The 11,415-nt window shown below is 52.7% G+C and overlaps 1 pseudogene; it reads left to right on the top strand.

Annotated features, from left to right (window-relative positions):
* Nucleotides 1-2,334: 2,334 nt before the first annotated feature.
* LOC149429395 (U2 spliceosomal RNA) lies at nt 2,335-2,446 on the top strand (annotated as a pseudogene).
* The last annotated feature ends 8,969 nt before the right edge of the window (nt 2,447-11,415 follow it).

Consider the following 11,415-nt stretch of genomic DNA (forward strand, 5'->3'; position numbering starts at 1 on the left):
TCTGTATGTATGGACTCTGCACAGTCCCACTTCTCCTGTCCCGGATGCCGGGTGTCATTCTCGGTATCTGTCCCCATTCTGTATGTATGGACTCTGCACAGTCCCACTTCTCCTTTCCCGGATGCCGGGTGTCATTCTCGGTATCTGTCCCCATTCTGTATGTATGGACTCTGCACAGTCCCACTTCTCCTGTCCTGGATGCCGGGTGTCATTCTCGGTATCTCCTGTCCCGGATGCCGGGTGGAATTCTCGGTATCTCCTGTCCCGGATGCCGGGTGGAATTCTCAGTATCTCCTGTCCCGGATGCCGGGTGGAATTCTCGGTATCTCTTGTCCCAGATGCCGGGTGGAATTCTCGGTATCTGTTCCTATCCTGCAGACCTCGCACTGTGTAATTCCTCCAGGTTCCTAATTCTCCTGGTAGCCATGGTAACACTAAGCCCCTTTTGGTCGCCCACGATCACAGCCCCCCTCCTCGGTAATCGGTCACATGGTGTGATGGTCCTGTGTCCCAGGTAACCGTGCTAAGCAACAGGACTGGCTGTGTCAGTGCGCGGTACGTCGGTGGAGCGGAGGGTCGCTGAGTGGGAGCGAGGTTGCAGCACTGAGAGGACGTAACATGCGGGGGGGGGGGGGGCAGTTTGAATACATTCTATTAAATACAGCAGAGCATTGGAGGGTCCTGTACATTGCCACCATAGGGACCGTCCCCCAGCAGACCCCAATGTGCACCACACAATGGACCCCATGGATTTGGGATGAAGAGAACAAGCAGGTTACTGGTTCCTCGGAAGGTTCGCTGTGGTATCGGCACCGAGCCATCAGTAGCAGATCCTTTAAGCCCTGTAAACTGAGAGGCGGGGCCTCCATGGATTGGACTTGTTTTTCCAGCACATCCCACGGATGCTTGATTGATATAGGAAGAATTGGGAGGCCAAGTCAACACCTCAAACTGTGTTCTTCGGACCATTCTTGGATTCACCAGACTAAGCCACTTTTTTCCGTTTCCGTGGTCCTGTTCTGATGCTCACGTGCCCATTGTAGGCACCTTTGGCTGTGGACACGAGTCAGCATGGCCACCCTGACCGCTCTGCAGCTACACAGCCCCATACACAGCAAACTGCGTTGCTCTGTGTGTTCTGACACCTTCCTATCAGAACCGGCATTACCTTTTCCTGCAGTCTGAGCTCCAGTAGCTCTTCTATTGGATCAGACTACACAGGCCAGCCTCCCCCCCACCTCCATCAATGAGCCTTCCCTCCCCACCTCCATCAATGAGCCTTCCCTCCCCACCTCCATCAATGAGCCTTCCCTCCCCCACCTCCATCAATGAGCCTTCCCTCCCTCCCCCACCTCCATCAATGAGCCTTCCCTCCCCCCCCCACCTCCATCAATGAGCCTTCCCTCCCCCCCACCTCCATCAATGAGCCTTCCTTCCCCACCTCCATCAATGGGCCTTCCTTCCCCCACCTCCATCAATGAGCCTTCCTTCCCCCACCTCCATCAATGAGCCTTCCCTCCCCCACCTCCATCAATGAGCCTTCCCTCCCCCCTACTTCCATCAATGAGCCTTCCCTCCCCCCTACTTCCATCAATGAGCCTTCCCTCCCCCCTACTTCCATCAATGAGCCTTCCCTCCCCCCAACCTCCATCAATGAGCCTTCCCTCCCCCCTACTTCCATCAATGAGCCTTCCCTCCCCCCCACCTCCATCAATGAGCCTTCGCTCCCCCACACTTCCATCAATGAGCCTTCCCTCCCCCACACTTCCATCAATGAGCCTTCCCTCCCCCCACCTCCATCAATGAGCCTTCCCTCCCCCCACCTCCATCAATGAGCCTTCCCTCCCCCCACCTCCATCAATGAGCCTTCCCTCCCCACCTCCATCAATGAGCCTTCCCTCCCCCCCACTTCCATCAATGAGCCTTTCTTTCCCACCTCCATCAATGAGCCTTCCCTCCCTCACCTCCTTCAATGAGCCTTCCCCAGCCCCCACTCCGACCTCCTTCAATGAGCCTTCCTCCCCACCTCTATCAATAAGCACCACCCTTCTCTCCCCTCCTTACCACTGCAGACTGGGAACATCCCACAAGAGCTGCAGTTTTGGAGTTGCTCCAACCCAGTCATCTAGACATTATCATTCAGTCCTTGTCAAAGTCCCTCCAATTGTGCAGACCACGGTCCTGTTGGTATGAAATGTCACCAGATTGGGATATATCACAGGGCCAGCAATGGGCAAATAAAGTCATTAGAGAGATGGTGTTGGATCCAGGGGGTTCAGGTGTCCTCTACTTGACACATTGAGTTTGAGGACCTCTTCCTCAGGAGTAGCGGTTGTCGCTTCTCGGCCTTTTGGTTAAGATGAAGTGTAGTATCTGTTCTTATTGGTGTCCAGTGGGGGCGCTCCACCATCATTGTTGCCTTCAGGCGAGGATGACTTGACTGTATAGTACCCCTGCTGGTATGACGGGGGCTCTGAAGGCTAGTACTGGCTGGAAGAGAAACCGAGGCACCCACAGGCTGTTGGGGCCCGGGAGCAATTCCCCTGGGAAAACCGGAGGGGCCCAGTTCTTCCCGATTCGAACGGGTCTAACTTTTCTGGCCTGGGGTCGGGGAGGCAGAGTCCTTGGAGCAGTGCCCCCTGGGAGTGGTCGCCTCAGGGGTGCTCTTAGTAGCACATAGGGATGGGATACCACGTGTGAAAAGTGCACATGGTCACAGTTCCAAACACTTTGTCTGCACTGCGCCTTTTAGGGCCAGGCCTTTAGGCCAAGTCCAGGGCAATGTTTTTGCTGCGGGCCTCAGGGCCCAGCGAGGGCCCAGTTGTACGGCCACTTATTTATTTTTCCTCACCTTTTACTTTTGTGCGTTTTTTTCTCACTTGGATGGACGATGTGGGTCCTCAGGCCTGCCCTGATGTCTAGAGGGAGGATTTGTGGCCATTGGGTTCCTTCCTCCCCTGTACCTGGGGTGGTGTCACTCTTCGGGAGAGCTCCCTGACCTAGTACTTGGTGGTTGGCTTCGGCTAGCCGCAAGGAAAGGGGTCCGCCAGGCCTTTTGGCTAGGTGGACCATGCTGGAAACTCTTTGTCCCAGTCAGGAACCTCGCAGCCCGGGGGATCAGGGTAGAGGTCCTATCCCTTCGAGAGGTGGACAGAAGCACCCCCTAGGTGCACATTTTTGAGTTGGCGTTCAGCACTTGCACGGTTTTTGTTCACTTACGGGTTTTAGGGTTTTTTTGCAACTCCGTGGATTTAATAAAACAGTGGTTGTCCTCACTGACCTCGAAACATCGCTTTCTGTGAGCAACAGATAAATATCGCTCCTGCCTGGGTGACGAGGACATGCTGGTCTAGTGAAGGTCTACTATGATGGCACCATCCATCTTGCACCATCCATCTTGGCACCATCCATCTTGCACCATGCATCTTGGCACCATCCATCTTGCACCATGCATCTTGGCACCATCCATCTTGCACCATCCATCTTGCACCATCCATCTTGGCACCATGCATCTTGGCACCATGCATCTTGGCACCATCCATCTTGCACCATCCATCTTGCACCATCCAACTTGGCACCATCCATCTTGGCACCATCCATCTTGGCACCATCCATCTTGGCACCATCCATCTTGCATCATGCATCTTGGCACCATCCATCTTGCACCATGCATCTTGGCACCATCCATCTTGCACCATCCATCTTGCACCATGCATCTTGCACCATCCATCTTGGCACCATCCATCTTGCTCCATGCATCTTGCACCATCCATCTTGGCACCATCCATCTTGGCACCATCCATCTTGGCACCATCCATCTTGCACCATGCATCTTGCACCATGCATCTTGGCACCATGCATCTTGGCACCATCCATCTTGGCACCATCCATCTTGCACCATCCATCTTGGCACCATCCATCTTGGCACCATCCATCTTGGCACCATCCATCTTGCACCATCCATCTTGGCACCATCCATCTTGGCACCATCCATCTTGCACCATCCATCTTGCACCATCCATCTTGGCACCATCCATCTTGGCACCATCCATCTTGGCACCATCCATCTTGCACCATCCATCTTGGCACCATCCATCTTGCACCATCCATCTTGGCACCATCCATCTTGGCACCATCCATCTTGGCACCATCCATCTTGGCACCATCCATCTTGCACCATCCATCTTGCACCATCCATCTTGCACCATCCATCTTGGCACCATCCATCTTGGCACCATCCATCTTGGCACCATCCATCTTGGCACCATCCATCTTGACACCATCCATCTTGGCACCATCCATCTTGCACCATCCATCTTGGCACCATCCATCTTGGCACCATCCATCTTGCACCATCCAACTTGCACCATCCATCTTGGCACCATCCATCTTGCACCATCCATCTTGGCACCATGCATCTTGCACCATCCATCTTGGCACCATCCATCTTGCACCATCCATCTTGGCACCACCCATCTTGGCACCATCCATCTTGGCACCATCCATCTTGCACCATCCATCTTGGCACCATCCATCTTGGCACCATCCATCTTGCACCATCCATCTTGGCACCATCCAACTTGCACCATCCATCTTGGCACCATCCATCTTGCACCATCCATCTTGGCACCATCCATCTTGCACCATCCATCTTGGCACCATCCATCTTGGCACCATCCATCTTGCACCATCCATCTTGCACCATCCATCTTGCACCATCCATCTTGGCACCATCCATTTTGGCACCATCCATCTTGGCACCATCCCACCTGCTGTGAGAAGGGCACCGATTCTGTACACTCACTGAGTGATTAAAGTGGTTGTGAACCTCAGGCAGGAAATCTGACGAATAGAAAGAGAGGGCGCCTCTAAGTGTCGATATAAAAGCTCCGTTTGTTGCACATAAGTAAAATCACTCACAAGAAGGTAAAGGGAACATCTAATCCGACAAACAGAAATCTGAAAAGCACATCCCTCTATAGTGTGTACTTGCCTCAATCCAGAGCACCAAGTGTTATTTCTGTCTGCTGCCTCCTTCCTCTGCTATCTGCATGAATCACTTCTGACAAGTTTTCCTGACACCAAGAGATAAAAAGGTGACAGCCTGTGATTGACAGCCTCAGCTCTGTTCCTTTGTAAAGGGGTGTTTCCCTTCCCTCCAATCAGCTCTCAGTGCTCCTCCCCCTAGTTTGTGAGTCTGTGAAGAATCCTCATTATCTCTGAGTTTTACAAGGCTGCTCAGGACAAATGGCTGCAGATAAACAGGTACAACTTATGTAAGAGGAATTGTTTCCTGTGTGTCACCTGAGGCCGGTCACTGCGCTGGGGATATGGAGGGTTTACAACCACTTTAAGGATCAGGACCAATTCTGTGTTCAGTAGGAACCGTGTCATCTTGTCTTGGCGGTGGCACAGCAGAGCGAGGGGGGCAGAGAATGGACATTGTAGTGAGGGGGGGGGCACAGCTCCATATTCATGCCATGGGTGCTGGATGGACCGTCCCGATCCTGGATGCCGAATGGACCCGTCACAGTCATGGGTGCTGGATGGACTCATCCTGGTCCTGGATGGACCAGTCATGGGTGCCGGATGGACCCGTCCCAGTACTGGATGGACCCGTCCCAGTCCTGGGTGCCGGATGGACCCGTCGCGGTCCTGGGTGCCGGATGGACCCGTCGCGGTCCTGGGTGCCGGATGGACCCGTCGCGGTCCTGGGTGCCGGATGGACCCGTCGCGGTCCTGGGTGCCGGATGGACCCGTCGCGGTCCTGGGTGCCGGATGGACCCGTCGCGGTCCTGGGTGCCGGATGGACCCGTCGCGGTCCTGGGTGCCGGATGGACCCGTCGCGGTCATGGGTGCCGGATGGACCCGTCACGGTCATGGGTGCCGGATGGACCCGTCCCGGTCCTGGGTGCCGGATGGACCCGTCACGGTCATGGGTGCCGGATGGACCCGTCACGGTCATGGGTGCCGGATGGACCCGTCACGGTCATGGGTGCCGGATGGACCCGTCACGGTCATGGGTGCCGGATGGACCCGTCCCGGTCCTGGGTGCCGGATGGACCCGTCACGGTCCTGGGTGCCGGATGGACCCGTCACGGTCCTGGGTGCCGGATGGACCCGTCACGGTCCTGGGTGCCGGATGGACCCGTCACGGTCATGGGTGCCGGATGGACCCGTCACGGTCATGGGTGCCGGATGGACCCGTCACGGTCATGGGTGCCGGATGGACCCGTCACGGTCATGGGTGCCGGATGGACCCGTCACGGTCATGGGTGCCGGATGGACCCGTCACGGTCATGGGTGCCGGATGGACCCGTCACGGTCATGGGTGCCGGATGGACCCGTCCACGGTCCTGGGTGCCGGATGGACCCGTCACGGTCCTGGGTGCCGGATGGACCCGTCACGGTCCTGGGTGCCGGATGGACCCGTCACGGTCATGGGTGCCGGATGGACCCGTCACGGTCATGGGTGCCGGATGGACCCGTCACGGTCATGGGTGCCGGATGGACCCGTCACGGTCATGGGTGCCGGATGGACCCGTCACGGTCATGGGTGCCGGATGGACCCGTCACGGTCATGGGTGCCGGATGGACCCGTCCCGGTCATGGGTGCCGGATGGACCCGTCCCGGTCATGGGTGCCGGATGGACCCGTCCCGGTCATGGGTGCCGGATGGACCCGTCACGGTCCTGGGTGCCGGATGGACCCGTCCCGGTCATGGGTGCCGGATGGACCCGTCACGGTCATGGGTGCCGGATGGACCCGTCACGGTCATGGGTGCCGGATGGACCCGTCCCGGTCCTGGGTGCCGGATGGACCCATCACAGTTTTTGCTATACAGCACTGCGCTACTTTACCTAGTAATTGCACGGTCATGCAACACTTCCCAAAAGGAACTTATGGCATTTTTTTTCACAGAAATAGAGATTTCTTTTTGGTGGTATTTGACCCCCGTTGGGGTTCTTTTCATTTTTTATTACAAACACGAAAAAAGACCGAAAATATTGAATTTAAAAAAAAAAAAAAAAAAGATATTTTCTACTTTCTGTTATAAAACGTATCCAAAAAAAAACAAATTTCTTCCTAATTTTAGGCCAAAATATACCGGCGGAGCTCAGTTTACGGACGCCTCGGTTAGCGTAATTTTCGGTTTACGTTTTTTTTTTTACAATACGAAGTGTATGTCGGTGACGATTTTTAAATGCAATTGCCAGCTTTTTTTTTTTTCTACACTATAGCTCACAGAATTAGCTGTCACTTTCCCCGGAGCTAAAGGAAACTTTGTTTCTTTTATCTCAGGAAAGTAAAAGGAAACTTTGTTTCTTTTATCGAGGGATAGTAAAAGGAAACTTTGTTTCTTTTATCTCAGGAAAGTAAAAGGAAACTTTGTTTCTTTTATCTCAGGAAAGTAAAAGGAAACTTTGTTTCTTTTATCTCAGGAAAGTAAAAGGAAACTTTGTTTCTTTTATCTCAGGAAACTTTGTTTCTTTTATCTCAGGAAACTTTATCTCAGGAAACTTTGTTTCTTTTATCTCAGGAAACTAAAAGGAAACTTTGTTTCTTTTATCTCAGGAAAGTAAAAGGAAACTTTGTTTCTTTTATCGAGGGATAGTAAAAGGAAACTTTGTTTCTTTTATCGAGGGATAGTAAAAGGAAACTTTGTTTCTTTTATCTCAGGAAAGTAAAAGGAAACTTTGTTTCTTTTATCTCAGGAAACTTTGTTTCTTTTATCTCAGGAAACTTTGTTTCTTTTATCTCAGGAAACTTTGTTTCTTTTATCTCAGGAAACTTTGTTTCTTTTATCTCAGGAAACTAAAAGGAAACTTTGTTTCTTTTATCCGGGGGGGGGGGGGGTTGGGGGAGTGAATGCGGATTCTCTGAGCTGCAGTGAAGGAAAAAAAAAGCCGGCAGTTACAATTAAAAACCAGCACAGACCTCTAGTGACAGCGACTTTTTTTTTTTTTACTGTTTTCTGACCTCCGGAACAGATTAATTGGTTTTCAATGCATTTCTATGGGAAACCGCATTTCATTTACAAATTTTTCGCAATATTAAACGTCCCGGAGGACGCATTCAATTCATACATTGAGGTACGCCTGTATTCTGCTCCGTGTCTATGGTGAAAAAAAAAATCCCCTTCAGTGTCTTTTGGTTTGTGTGACAGTTCCAGCGTCTACAAACTACGGATGTATACGGGAATCTAGGCGGCAATGATGGCGGTGATCAGAGACTTCTAGTGGGACTGTGATAGTGTGGCGGGCAATCTGGCGCTGGCTGGGAGGGACACAAACGCTGGTTAACATCTAGGGGTTAAAGTGGTGGTAAAGGCAGAAGGTCACATTCTACGCATGAAGGTAAAAAAAACAAAAACCCTTCTGTGCGCAGCAGCCCCGCCGTTACGTACCCGAGCCCCCTCTGGATCCAGCGATGCGCACAAGAGCCTCGGCTGTCCGGGGACTCTCCCTCCTCATTGGCTGCAGCAGCCATTGGCTCCCACGACTGTCAACTACAGCCAGTGAGATTTACCTGTCCAGGTGGTGTCCTCACCCCGAGAGGATTCTTCGGTCGGGTGCTGCTGCCGCCATCTTGACTAAGGGCAGCCCCGGAGGTGAAGCCACAATGCTTCCTACTGCGCTTTGTGAATGGGCCGCGGTCCCTGGGACCTTGGAAGTGTCCCTGAGGGCTGTTTTGAGCCGGAAGTGGGAGCAGGTACCTGTCATAATACCCCCTCCCCCACAATAGGTGCCAAATGTCAGGGGGGGGGGGTAGGAAAGCAAAGCTTCCACTTTTGGGTGGTACTCCGCCTGCCGGCCTTGTTGAGGGGGTTTTTGGACGCGGTGAAGATGATGTTTCGGGGGTGACACCACAGGTTCATACATTGTGTGGGGTTCCGGTGCAGTGAGGCCTCCTTAGGGTTGCTCGGGATGCCTGTGCCCAGGAAGGGCAGACACGTCACCCACATGGGCATTCCAGCAACATCAGAGAAGCATTGCACACCGCGCCTTCCACACATCTCTGTTATATTTCTATACAGCACAGGAGAGCCAATGGGAGAAATCCTCCATCATACCTATATCACCCACACTGGCCATAGTGCAGTACAAGGCAGGAGGTCATGGAGGGGGCGGATCCAACAGTACAGGGGGTGATGTCACGTGACACTCCGCCCACTCTACATCCATCTACACCGCAGTCCCGGTCTGCTTCCGCCCTTTCCGCTCAGGGCGTCTGCGCACAACTCAGCCCCCTCCCCTCACGCTCTGCTCCCGGCGCCTGCGCAGTGTGTCTATCTCGAAAGTTTCGGAGTGGCGGGTGTATCTTGCTTCCTGTACCCCTTGTATAGACCTCATTACGGCGGGAGCGTCCCCAGAACACGCCGCTTGTGCCCGGGACTCCTGTCTGTCAGTGTAGGAGCGTATACAGTCGGCGCCATTTTGTGTTTGCGGCTGGAGGGCCGCCGCCATTTTGTGTGGAAGGTGGGCGGCGCATGCGCAGAGTGAGCGGAAGTGAGGGGTGGTATGTTAGGGAGGGCGGAAGTGGGGGATGTATAGTGAGGGGGTCTCTGTGTTATGAGGTGTTTATGGCGGGCTCTGTGAGGTGAAGGTGAAGGGAGGGGTTATCCCTCATCTCCTATTAGAGTGTCAGCTCCTCTGCCTTGTTCTGTGTGGAGATTGGTGGGATCTCGCCTCTGCCCCGGAAATCCTCCAACATTCTCCTCTCTGAAATCAGATTTCTGCTAGAAAGTGACTGGGACACGATGTGTTTCCTCAGCAGGGGCCCTGGAGAATGAAATGGCGGGTGTTGCGTGGATTTGCGTGGTGGGTTTTCATTTTTTGGGGGGAAAATGCACTTTAATGAATTTTAATACACAATTTTGGGGGATAAAATGTAAAAGACGATGTTACGCCGAGTAGATAGATACCGAGCGCGCCGCACATTGAAACTGCGTATGCTGTGGACAGGCGGCAAACTACGGCACCTAAAAATCTCCATAGGGGGCGCTTTAAAAGCCTTTCCAGGTGACCAGTTTGGTGTTACCCCGGGAGGGGGGGGCAGAGGCTGGAATTATCGCTGACGCTCTGATGTTCGCGGCGATAACTCGTACGTGCCGCGATCGCTGCTTGCGTATTAGGAGGACGGGCTCGGTAAAAAAAATATTTAAACATTTTTTAACACTTTCTTTTAAATTTGATTTCTTTTAATTGTTTTTTCTATACATCTCTTGTAATAGCACGGGCCGTGACAGGTCCTCTATGGAGAGATCTGGGATCTATTAGACCCCACATCCGTCCTCTGGCCTCCAATCGGGCACAGATCGCTGTGATTGGCTTCTAACCAGCCCAAAAAACAACAAACCGAAACGGGAAGTGATGATCTCTCAGTCCACTTCCTTTGAGCCCAGGTCATCCCGGACTCTAACTCAACCTGTGAATGAACAGTGACAGGAGAAGCAGTTCAGGGATGAGCTTATCTCTGCCACTTTGCTCTCCCACCCTATCAGCGTGCTTCTTGTTGACGCATGAATCGATTGGCTCCTTGTGCTGCTTCTTCCTCTCACAGCCCTGCTGTAGGGAGACTGGAAGGGTCTGATTCAGGTCACATCCAGGAACTGTCACTGCTTGTATTTATAACTGTAACAATGTATTCCTGAATACGGGGCTGTAGGTCCTCCATGTCTGCCCGGAGTTCTGCTTTAACATCTGCTGTGTTGCGGATCTACTTCTGGTATCTGACCCTTCCTCCTGCGTTGGGTTCCTGCTCCCTCACCGTGTCATTGGTTGACATCCTTCGGCTCCTCCCCAGTTACCAGATGTAGGGGTCAGCAGGAGGAACTACAAGGTGTTACATTGTTGGTCAAAGTAACGTCCTCTGGTTTTGGTGACTTGGCGTAGAGTCCTTGGTTACCATGATGGTTTACCGTAGAGTCCTTGGTTACCATGGTGACTTAGCGTAGAGTCCTTGGTTACCATGATGGTTTACCATAGAGTCCTTGGTTACCATGGTGACTTAGCGTAGAGTCCTTGGTTACCATGGTGGTTTAGCGTAGAGTCCTTGGTTACCATGGTGACTTAGCGTAGAGTCCTTGGTTACCATGGTGGTTTAGCGTAGAGTCCTTGGTTACCATGGTGACTTAGTGTAGAGTCCTTGGTTACCATGGTGACTTAGCGTAGAGTCCTTGGTTACCATGGTGACTTAGCGTAGAGTCCTTGGTTACCATGGTGACTTAGCGTAGAGTCCTTGGTTACCATGGTGACTTAGCGTAGAGTCCTTGGTTACCATGGTGACTTAGCGTAGAGTCCTTGGTTACCATGGTGACTTAGCATAGAGTCCTTGGTTACCATGGTGGTTTAATGTAAGGTCCTTGGTTGCCATGGTGACTTAGCGTAGAGTCCTTGGTTACCATGGTGACTT

This window comes from Staurois parvus, unplaced genomic scaffold, assembly GCF_062004578.1.
Source record: "Staurois parvus isolate SC_StPar_1 unplaced genomic scaffold, SC_StPar_1.0 ptg002719l, whole genome shotgun sequence".
In the NCBI taxonomy this organism is placed as follows: domain Eukaryota; kingdom Metazoa; phylum Chordata; class Amphibia; order Anura; family Ranidae; genus Staurois; species Staurois parvus.